Genomic DNA, 12,458 nt, shown 5'->3' with positions numbered 1-12,458 from the left:
TTCCTCCATCCATGAACAAACTCAATCTCATACGAATACTCTTGCAACCTGGCAACAAATCTAGCCAAACGAGCAGACCCTTTACCAGCACCTCCAGCAGATAAGATTTTCATCAGAGGTCTATGATCCGTCCTCAAAATAAATCTAGAACCCCAAAGATACACCCTGAAGTACTCAACACCCCATGCTGCAGCAAGTGCCTCCCGCTCAATTACGGAATAGTTCCTTTCCGCTTGTGTTAAGGTTCTAGACGCAAAGGCAATCGTTCTCTCCCCTCCACGTTGGTTTTGAGAAAGCACAACACCAATGCCTGTGAGACTTGCATCTACTGTGAGAAAAGATTTACACTCAGACTTAAAGGGAGCTAAAATACCTGCATCACAGATCTTACGTTTAATGTTTGAGAGAGCTTCTTGCTGTTCTTTATTCCACACAAATTGAGAACCTTTACAAAGAAGACACCTCAAAGGCTCCGAAATATCAGCAAAAGCTCTCACAAATTTGGAATAATAGTCCACAAGGCCTAAAAAGGACCTGAGCTGATCTTTATCTTTGGGACAAGGTGCATCTTTTATAGCTTCCAATAAGTTGCGTTTTGGAGCTAACCCTCTACTTGAGATGGTATACCCCAGGTATTCAACCTGTTCAGTTGAGAATTCACATTAATCCTTGTTGACCGTTAATCCTGCATGTTCAAGTTTCCAAAGAACTTGTCTTAGAAGAGCATTGTGCTCTTCCACCGGTTTTTTTCTGAGACTAATATGTCATCTTGGAAGTAAACCACTCCCACCAATCCCTTGAACATGTTGGACATCATTCTCTGAAAAACACTAGAAGCCGACGCCAAGCCAAACGTCATGCAAGTGAATTGGAATGTTCCCTCCATGGTAATGAATGCCGTTAAGTGGAATCGGGATGTAATTTGATCTGGTGATAAGCACTTCCCAAGTCTATTTTAGAGAAGTACTTCCCACCACCCACGGATTGTAGTAACTCATTAATATTGGGCAACAGAAAAGTGTCCAAAACTATGTCTCGGTTTAGTGATCATAAATCAATACAAAACCTCAAATGGCCATCAGATTTAAGTGCCAAAACCACTGGCGAAATCCATGATGACGCCTCCACAGGTTCTATGACACCCGAGTTCAACAAATCTTCAAGAAGATCTTTAAGTCCCTTCCTCACAGATAGAGATACTTTTCGTAACTTGTGTTGCACTGGACAAGCATCAGGTTTAAGGATTATTTTGTGGAGATAACCTTTTACACAACCCAATCTGTCCTCAAATACTTTATGCGCATCTTGTAAGATCTGGTCAACCTGTATATCATCTTCCACTACCATAAATGGATTGGGAGACCTTGGGTTGATGATATTGTGTAAATCATACTGATGCATCCAACCAATGATTGGTGGACCCTCCTTTGCAATGTACACTTTACCTTGAGTACTCCTTGAACCAAATTTAATGGACCAATACATGTAGCCTAGAATGTCTATTGATTAACCCTGATAACTAACAGGATTGATATTCTTATTCAAAAGGGTGAAACCCTCCCAAAGTGTGTGAAAGAGAGACTCAGGTATATTGGTGAACATAGACCCCGAATCTACCATGAGAGTTACATTTTGTCCACACACATTAAATTCAGCAGTAGGTCTGGTTATTCTACGTAGGTCTTGAGTGACTTCCCCACCAAAACAATCAGTGCTTCCATCTAAAACCAACACACGATTAAGTGTCTGTTGAACAACAGGGCGCGGTTGAACCACATTAACATTAGACTTGCACTTAGCAGCAGTATCAAAGGATTTGCACATACGTGCATAATGTCCTTTACGACCACACTTCCTGCACAATTGGTCCAAAGCAAAACATTTCTTATAATCAGCCAAATTATATTGGATACCACACCTCAAGCATTCTCTATTCTTTGGTTTAGATGAAGAACTAAAAGTATTCACATTCTTTACACTATTTTTAGAAACTTCATTGACATCCGCGTCTTCATCTTTACTATTCTCAACATTTGCAATTTCATTACTAGGTTTGTCTCTCTTGCTTAATTCCTTAATGCATTTCTGGTATTCCTCAATTACCTTAGCTAAATCGATAGCCTCATTGAGTGAAGGATATTTAGCAGCCCACAGTCTCTCTTGAATCTTCCTGTCACGACATTGTACTATAAGCTGGTCACGAATCATTTCTTCGGCCATTGTCCCAAAACGGCATTTTGCAGAGAGTTCACGTAATCTGGCCACAAAATCATCAATGCTTTCACCCTCAGATTGAGGTTGAGTGTAAAATTTGTACCTTGCCATGACTAAGTTTACCCCTTTTGCGAACCTTATTTCAAGACGTTTGATTGCTTCTTTGTATTCATTATCCATGGGTTGACCATTTGCACCCATGGCAACCGGAAGATACTTGAAAACTCTCTGACCTTCACTTCCCAAAGCACTAAGTAGTAAGGCCTTCTTCCTATCCCGAGAATAATTAACACCATCAAGCGCTACTATATAGTTTTCTAACATTCCCACCCAATCCTCCCATATAATAGTAGGAGTACCCGGCGAAGGTAAAAATAAAGGTGGCATAATGACATTGGGATGTGACTCAGCCATGACTCAAGCAAGCAAAAAAAAACAATAATAATATAATCACTGAAGATAAGCAATGTATAAAATGCCAAGGTGTGCAGATCAGCGAAGTACAATAGCAAAAGGTGTGCAGATCACTGAAGAGGACTACACAGTACAGTACATAAGTGACGCTGTGGAGTTAGAATAATCAAACTCACCCAGAAATTCCAATGGAATTCAATATGGTGTGCAGATCACCGCTGAGCGATTAGACAGCATCTGCAAACGTGAGCTCCAAATGATGACAGAATAGCTATGGGATGCGGTAAATTCACGCTCCTGCAGCGCTTCTTCGTGTTCGCAAACTAAGGAGGAAAACAAAATGGAGGCACATAGAGGATGTAAAACGTTGCGCATGGCGTATGTAGGGCACGCACAAGAGGGTATGCGTGAGTAACGCTGTGCGTTCCAGCAACTGGGTGATGTCGTAGGCCGACAGTTGGGTTGTTGAGCATGCGTGTGAATCAAACGGCAGCGCGTGACTCAAACAGCCTCACCCAAGCGTGAAATCTTCACCAATAAAAGGCACAGTACCTCCGGTTATGAAAACGGAGAACAGAGATCCCACGGAGACTTCCCTCGGGGGCGAAGCCGCAGCACGAGAAATCAGCAAGGAGACAACCACCACAAATGGATCAACAGGTCGCGTTCAGGAGCGCCGAGGACAACAAGAAATCATCGCCAAAATTGTTGTGTTGCTTCGTGCAAACAATCTTCACAGACAGGTTGTAATGGAAAAAAGATTTATTCAGGAACGCAGCCTGGCATCCGACCACCTAGACGATCCAGCAGCAACTGGCAAAGACCGAGTGCCGTCAGCCTCACATTCTAAAGAACACTGAAGCTTGAGCGCTCCATCACGAGGTAAGGTATGAACTTGCCAGAACAACATAACAAAGGTAAGTTACATCACAACACTACACAATGAAAAAGAAGATGCAGTTTAATCCATTTAGATTAGATGTGCATGTGTATGCTCTTTTATATGCACATATACAATTGAGTTAATTCCAATGAGTGATTACATGCTACACGTGACTTTGCAATGAAAGTGCAAAATAGGTGCATAAATCAAACATAGATGAATACAATTCAGTGGTCAAAACATACAGCCTGTGTTAACCATGTGGACATAATCACAAAGTAAAATACAATACAAATAGTATTTCAGGATTTCTCAGGGACCAGGATTAAAAAATGCAAACATAGTTAAGATCAATACGTCGATGTTTCGACTTCTAGCAGTTATTTAAACGGGGTCTTCCTCAGTATAGAAAAGTAGCAGCCTATAGGAAAATAGAGGAAATGTCAGTGTCTACTCAAAAATCGATGAGAAATGAGATAACACAACAAAATGTTCCTAAATGAGTGACAACACAATACAGCTCACCTGACCACAAACATGCAACAATGTAATGTCGTCAGGGCAATAAAGGCCTTTGAATCTGATCACAAATGACCTAAGAAGTAGAAATAAAAGAAAGCGGTAATGAAGAAAGCTTCTAAGTAAGAGCTAGTGAAGGAAAATATAGTTTGTATTCCAAGAGTCAAGTGATGCCTATAACAACAGGCTCCACCCAAGTGGAATGCTTAGATGTATTAAAACAATTCTATTCTATCTGTATTTCGGCATTGCGCCATAAAAGACAACTAAATAAATATTAAAAACATGAATCAATAAAAAGTAAAAGAATAAAACCATAAGCTTATTAAGACATAATAAGTATGGGGACGGTATGCAAACAATTTTCCACCTATAGGACAGTTTTGGAAATGCGCATCCCACAGTCCCGTCCATAGGCTAACATTGTATGAAATATCATGGCATTACATAATTAATCATCATTGGGGAAAAATCCATGATCATCAACATGATACAATGCAAACCTGTTTTTGTGATTGATCTTGTTATCTGTGCCCATGGACAAATACTGTACAGGTTGTTGTGACATTGAATGGGTGAACAGCAATGAAGGAGAGTCCTTATTTATCCACAGGGTGTATTACCAGGCAGTTTTCTTCCTAAGTATTTTTGTCTATGCGACTGCAGTGATGCGTTTGCGCCTAATACACCACATTGCAAACAAGTATTTTGACACTGAAAAAACTATATGTTGACTGGAGTCTGTTTGGAGAATTCTGAGTGACTCCACATGCTGGATAATCTGAATATTCCTACAGGTGGGAATTATCCATTTGGATCTTGCCATACTGTACTCTGGGCAAAAAAGAAGAGCATGTGCCATGGCTTTGTCAGCCATGCCACAGGACGGGCAGACCTGCTCCTCTGTATTGTTGATAATTTCCCATTTGCAGGTAAATATACACAGTGGAAGATACCCATGCCTAAATTGCACATAAAGCTTCCTAGCTAGGTTGGGTTCTACCTCACCCAGAAACTCTTCATCTTTGTTTTGGCCCTTATGCTGTACAAAGCCATTAGCCAGTGCACCCATGGAGGCGCTTGATAGCAGGCTACCTAATTTGAATTCCATAAAGTTCACTTTGAGATCCATTTTAGGTGCAAGCTCCTCCAGGGTCAGCCCAGAGCCTATCTTTCCCCATGCTTAGCAAAGTGTCTATGACATGTTTAAACCAGGGTAGATCTTCTGCCCCTGCATGCCCATTATCTCTTCCAGCCTTCATCAGTAGAAGAGCAACTGTGGTTGCACAACCTCTTCTCCAATATAGTAGGGGCCTTATAGCAATACATTCAGTGATAGGCCTGACCCCCATATTGAGCCTCAGTGGGGTCAGAGGTGTACTAACTGGGAGGTTCAGCAGCTGTCTCAGAATCGGTTCTCTGCCAGTACTAGAGCATTGGCTGCCTTGTGGCCACAAAGCTCTGTGCCATAAAGTGTGGAACCCAACACTTTAAGTGCATAGATCTGCATTACCGGGGACACTGGTTTGTGGGAGGACCCCTTGTAAATCTTCAGCAACCAACCTGTATGTCTCTCCAATATGAGTTTGCATTTGGAAATGTTTGATGAACAGTGCATATGCTCGCTACGAGCAATGCCCAAGTACTCAAAGGTGTGCACCTGCTCCAGAGGGTCCATTTAGGGTGGGGTTTGGACGCAATGAGAGGCATGGGTTAAAAACCATATACTTTGTTTTCTCCACATCTATTTCCAGGCCAATCTGTGCGCAAAAGCTCATAAATACGTCAACAGTCTTCTGGAGGGCCATGGGTGACTTGGAGAAAAGAAGCATGTCGTCCGTGAACATTAGAGCAGGCACCTTCATGTTGTCCAATCTAGAGGTTTTGTTGTCCCGCTGATTCAGATGGGCAATGAGGTCATTGATAAACAAGGTTAAAAGTGTTGGCGCTAACACGTACCCTTAACTTACTCCTCTTTTTACGGGTAATGGGTTAGTTACTTCCCCCAGCCCACCAATGAAACTAGGCAAAGTTCTGCTTGTGGAGTCTTTTTATTATTGCACAATAATAGGGTGGTACACCCATCTCTGCAAGAACTTGCCATAGGACTGTTCTGGGGACCAGATCCAAAGCAGGTCTCAGGTCTACAAACATCATGTAGAGTCTGCCTCTCTCTAGAACCACTGTTTTCCAGTAGAGTATCTGCATCCTGAAAACGTGGTCAACACTGGAAGCGCAACTACAAACGCCAGCTTGCAGGGGGCTTTATATACCACTGGCCTCCATCCACTCTTGTAGTCTTTCCAAGATGACTATGCAGAAGAGTTTTTACACTGTGTCAATGGAACTAATAGGTCCATAGTTGGTAGTCATCGGGGGGAAATTCTGTTTTTTTCATATATGAGTATTATTTTGGCCCCCGCCCAGGTGTTGGGATTAGGCATCCCTTCGAAAATGGCATTGAAGAATAGCAGGAAATAGGGGCTCCACCCATCAGTATTTGTTAAATATAAATCACCAGGCATTGTGTTGATACCCGGTGTTTTCTGGGGTACAAACTGTTTGATGGCAATAATTACTTTGTTGCTGGTGATTAGTGCATATCCCCTTTTGTGCTTGCCTCCTCTTTGCTTACCTCTGATTTCCTCTTTGGTACAGCTAGAAGAGTGCTAGATCTACTTCCAATGTATAGACTTGAGAAGTGTTCTATCCAGCTGTCTGCGGCGACACTGTTTTCTATGGTAACTGTGCCCTCGCTTTTCCCTTTGGCCACTATACTCCAGAAGATAGTATGATCATTGCATTTCACCGCAGTGAGTAAAGACTCCCATCTGCCTTGATCCCATTCCTTTTTTACTAAGTTAACAGTCTTTTTATAGGCTGCTCTCATGTCTTGGATATTGTTTCTATCCTGGGCATTGATTGACTTAATTAAGGCAATTCGAAAAAGTTATCTCCTGGCATGCACCAGATTATTTTCAAAGCTCCTTAAAGTGAATGGAAAAACAAGAGACGATCCACAATCAATACCTATTAGGAACATAATTAATACCAGACAGAGACCAGTTGCAAGTTCAAACAGAAAACTACATCACCTCTCCTAGGTGAAAGAAGACCAACAAGATGAACAAAAACTATTATAAAAGGTTAACCACACACAACTACGTAATACAAATGGTGAAAAGCAAGGAACCCAGCATACAGGACATTGGGGAATAGGTACCCTGAGATGGCACACGGATGGTTATGTATGAATCTCAAAGGTCATCCTGCAACAAGGTACAAATATCAGTAGAAGGCACATAATAGAAACACATACAACCAGTTAGCAGGGGCATTCAAGATACCTAATCATGTCAGTACACCATTCCTGATCTGCACATGGCCACCGACTGCCGCCAAGCCACGAGGTCACCGTGCACAAGCTTGTAAAAGAAAGGGGAGTAGATAGGGTATTTCAGATGGATGTGCAAAGTAGCTGAAAGTAGACACCATCTTGGATCATGGAGATACCATGTACCTAGCAACATGAACCAGGGAAAATAAAAACCTTATCTTCCATATTTTCAATGAAGTAACACAAAGCGGTGCTGCAAGCCATTTGGGTGCGCTGCGTTACATTCAGAGCCAAGCGATACGTCATATTTACAACCATATGACGTATCCCAGAGCTCTCCCCTGCACTGATACACAATTGGCTCCCATGCACTAACGCAGACACACTTGCACCATGGTGCAAGGGTGCCTGCATTGCGGTGATGATTGTTATTGTGCAGGAAGGGATACCTTCCTGCACAAAAACAATCACAAGATGTGTTTTCCTCTTTCTCTGCATGCGGCAGAATGCAGTATGCATAGAAAGGGGAAAAAGGAGGAGAAATAAAAGTATTTCTCTTTGTTGCGGCTCCTTATGGCTCCCCTGGGGAGGCGTAGGATTCTGACACATTCCCAAGTTTATGAAACTTTCTAAATCTGGGAATGCTGCAGAATCCATTGGTGTTGCGTTGGAATACCCACAACAACACTCATGGAATGCCCCTTTCATGCAAAGTGCTGAGTGAAAAGGGTCCGGATTTACAAGGACACGGAAAGCCACGATGGGTGGCTGTACGTGTCCTTGTAAATATGGAGCACCATACTGCGCTGCTGGTGCATCACAAAAAGTGACGCACCGGCAGAGCAAGGGGCTTGTAAATATGCCCCTATTACTTTAAGGTTCCATAAATTATTGCAAGTAAGGTGTAATGTTACCAGGAGGAAAAGCATTCAATACCTGCAAAAGTTCCATAAAATAAAGTAATCAATGAGGTACAGTGTTGTCAATGACAATAAATTGAACTAAACAAAGTAAACAAATCAACAGAATTGATCCATCTGCAAGAAATCCTGAGCTCCCTTCCGAAGGGCATTTTAAAGGAAGGAATCTAGAAAATGTTACATGTGCCAACAAGGGACTGGAAGAAAAAACAAAAAGCTGTAAAGGGGATACTCAAAGCTTGATACAGGAAGAGGCCGATTGTATGGGTTTAAAGCTAATTATTATTCAGATAGAAAGAGCAGTCGAAAGTTGACTCCATTTGTCGAACGTATTTAGCTATGTCTCCATTCATTTAAAAGATTCACTCTATTTCTATTCCTATTTCAGTAGTTTGATGCTATTGTTACATCCTCACAGATTCTGTAAACTTTGTTCGCTTACCCTATTATTTCCTCTATTGTGTGGTTAATTTGTGAAAAATATTCCACCAGAGAAGCTCCAAGTGTACCACAGTTAATTCTTCTCCAAAGTTGGAGCATGCATGCCTGAATCTTTTGTGAGGTATGACCAATATAAATGTTTTGACTAGCACCAAATTGTATAAATAACACCACCAGTGTTGCAGTTGGTGAATTAATTCAGTTCAAGTTTAACATCATCATGTTCTAAAAACTTTGGGCCAGATTTACTAACATGTTGCATCATGGTTTCACCACGTCTGTGGCGCAACCATGACACATAATGCTAGTAGATATTTACAAAGCAACGCAAGGGGAGATTTGGGCTGCCTTGCTTGGTTTTTGTAAAAAAAAAAGTAACAACACAGTGGCTTGCACTGCATAGCATTACATTTCATTCTGGTGGCGTTCCATGGGTGCAACATGGGTGTTCCCATGCATCCACCCATGGATTTCAAGCAATCCCAGATTTGCAAAGGTTTCTAAACCTGGGTTTGCGTGAAATCAATACACCTTCCAGAGGATAATGAAATGAGGAGAAATAGCTGCAGCTCGCATAGAAAGAGGAAAATGTCTCAAAAGATTGTTTTTGTGCACCTGCCTGCACAAAAACTATTTTCCTTGTAACGCAGGCACCCTTGCACTGTGGTGCAGGGATGCCTGGGTTGGTGCTAGGTTGCCTGAAGTGTACCAGCACTATGAGAGAGCAGAAATGCTCCATATCGTAGTAGATATGGCACATTTCTGCTCTCTCCCTTTCACACAACGCAGTAAAGCAAGTTGCCTTTCTACATTGCGATGGGCGAAAGGTTGATAAATATGGCCCAAAGTTTCTAAACAGTATCTACATGCTTTACATCTGCCACACTTCAAATGACCTCTAATAGGTTGTATACCCAACTTTTATTATATAGTAGGAGCAATGGGTGGAGGAAGAGAAGCCCTCACTACTTTGTCTCTAATGTTTGGTCCCCTTTTAAAGGAACATAGAGGCAAATCACTACACTCTAATGTATCTTGGACCAAATGCCAGTGTTTACATATAGAATCAATAGGTTTGCTCTGTTGTTATACCAGGCCCTTTTTCTTGATTGTTTCAATAATCTCAAAGGGTAATGTCTATCGTTTAAATGTGAGATAAGAAAATAAGATTCCTTCAACTCAAGAAGTATCTTCCTTGCAAATCATGAACACATCATCTATATAACGACACCATACAACATTGTTCTGTCTGAAAGGATTATGGTCACTATAAAGGTACATTTGTTCATAATCATCCATGACCAGATTTGCCAGATGGGGCGCTAACCCGGCCCTAATAGCAACTTCTTTGTTTTGATAACAAAAAGTATTCTTGAATTGAAAAAAGTTCTTAGAAAGTACAATCTCTGTCAATTGGACTATAAAGTCAGTGAGAACCCTATGCAGTTGCTCCTTTTAATTAAATGTCTTGGTAATCACACGTAATGCTTCCTGTTGGTAAATGTTGGTATGCAGAGCTTGTATATCCATAATAACCAACAGGGATTGAGAGTAGTTAAATGGTAGTCTTTCTGAGAGATGGATCAGATGCCTACTGTTAGGTACATAGAAACATGTAAGTAGAACAAATGGTCTGAAGAAAATCTCAAAATATTGGCAAAGTGGTTCAAGTAAGGACCTTCATACTGAGACAAATGGTCAACCATGGAGGTTTGTAAGGTTTTTGTGGATCGTGGGTAAGGTGTATATTGCTGGAATTCTAGGAAATTTAACAATGAGGAAGGCATATTTATAGTTAGATAGGAAACCTTGTTGGTAATGGTTTGAATCAATACTTGTACATCTAATGAGAGTTTAGTGCAATGTTCTTCAAGTGTACGTTGTCTCAGGAGTTGATTACAATAGGTCTTCTTGTCCTTAACTACAATCTCCTCAACCTTGTCCGCTGGCTTGATGACAATATAGGGATTGGCCATCAAAGCTTTCAATGCATTATTCACTTGCACCAAGGTATTACATTTCATGCATCTTAGTTTATTAGCACCACAGAGACTTGACACACTGCTACAAGCTTCATCGGAACCGACATCCAGCGACACAAAGCCCTGCAAAGCCTTGCTGCACAGCTTTAATCGGAACCAAAGCCAGATGACGCAAAGCAATGCCACGCAGACCGCACACCTAGGCACAAGATACAATTCTCAGCGGGCCAAACATGGTCCTGTGTCCGGCCTGTGCCCCATTGTAGTCAGTCTGAACTTGTAACTGTGTCTCTGTCCAGTACGACCAGATACTCTCAGATGGCGCTTTGCACATTTTGCTGCTACTGTTATCCAAACCTTTAAATTTCAAAATCTCCAGTTCTACTGATTGGATTTTTGTTGCTTTGGTCTTAAATTATTTATTAAAACATTAGCTATTTTTCTAAATTGTTCTGGGATGTTTCTTGCATCATATTTTCATTACTGTTGGTATGCTGCACAAGTACTTTACACATTGCATCTAAATTAAGCCTGACTGCTTTTGTGCCAAGCTACCAGAGGGTTTAAGACAGGTTAATTTAGTGACTTTTGAGGTTCACACTGACAACGATTATGGTAGTTGCTTGACAAGAGCTTCACCCCTCAACCAGTAACCCAATTTCTCACACTCGCCATGTTTACCTTTAAAAATATGAGCATATGAAATGAAATCCAATATTAACAGTAATACCATAGGTTGTCAGGTCTGACAGGCTTGTTGTTATTGATTCTTTAAAATACACATTGTGTGGGCTTTGGCTTCACCCAGAAGGGTATGACTATCTTACCTCTAGCCTACTGTATCATTACGCCTTCCAGGAAATTATTCAATTGAAAGGCATGAGGGACTATTTTATAACTGAAAAGTACTCCCATGCTTTATGCTGTTTGTAATGTTCGATACTTTGTCTCCCCTATGCGTTCTGTTCAGTAAGCAATCCTTTTTGCTCCTTTTTTCCCCACCATCGGCAAAGCCAATGCAGCTGACTTTAATGTGATTAACAGCATTTGTGCATGTAATGCAAGTGAACAGTATTTATGAATGCCTTTGTTGTTTACATGTATTGGCACATTAAATCCAGATATATTGGCCTTGACAATGCTTGCTTATAATCCAACCTGTCTCCCACTGTAAAGTGAATTCCACATGGGAAAGAGGTTAAAATGTATTAGATGGCAATATCATCTAAGGCAAAGGATTAAATCAGGCAGCTTTTTGTTTCACAACTATTCAGAGCACTTTTAGGAATGTTTTGCCAGTTTGTCATGCTCACTGGTTTTGAAAAGTGTTTCCATGGCAAAAAGAAGACACAACAAAGAATTGAGAGGGCTGTTTGAAATGTTCTGCTAATGTTGTTCAACCATAATGCACATGAAGTGGCAGTGACATTCAGACAAACACCTCAGGGCAGAGTTTTTAAAAAATTGAAAAACATTCAATTTTACAGGGGAAAAACATAACACATAGACATATTTACAAATATATTACACTGCTGTTGGCATCCCCCTGCTCTGGGGCTTAAACAGGCTGCCTAGCACCAAGCACATTACTTTGCACTGTAGTGCAAATGAGAGCCTATCACCTCCAGAATAGGCTTTGTTCTGGAATGGTACCCATTCAGTAAAAGAATCCTATGTTTGGACTAACTTTAAAAGTTTGTCCACCTTCTATGTGTGTTGTACAGTGCAGTACAAATGCAGAGTGGGAG

Source organism: Triturus cristatus, chromosome 1_2 (assembly GCF_964204655.1).
Source record: "Triturus cristatus chromosome 1_2, aTriCri1.1, whole genome shotgun sequence".
Taxonomy (NCBI): domain Eukaryota; kingdom Metazoa; phylum Chordata; class Amphibia; order Caudata; family Salamandridae; genus Triturus; species Triturus cristatus.
Note: the sequence above shows the minus strand (reverse complement) of the source record.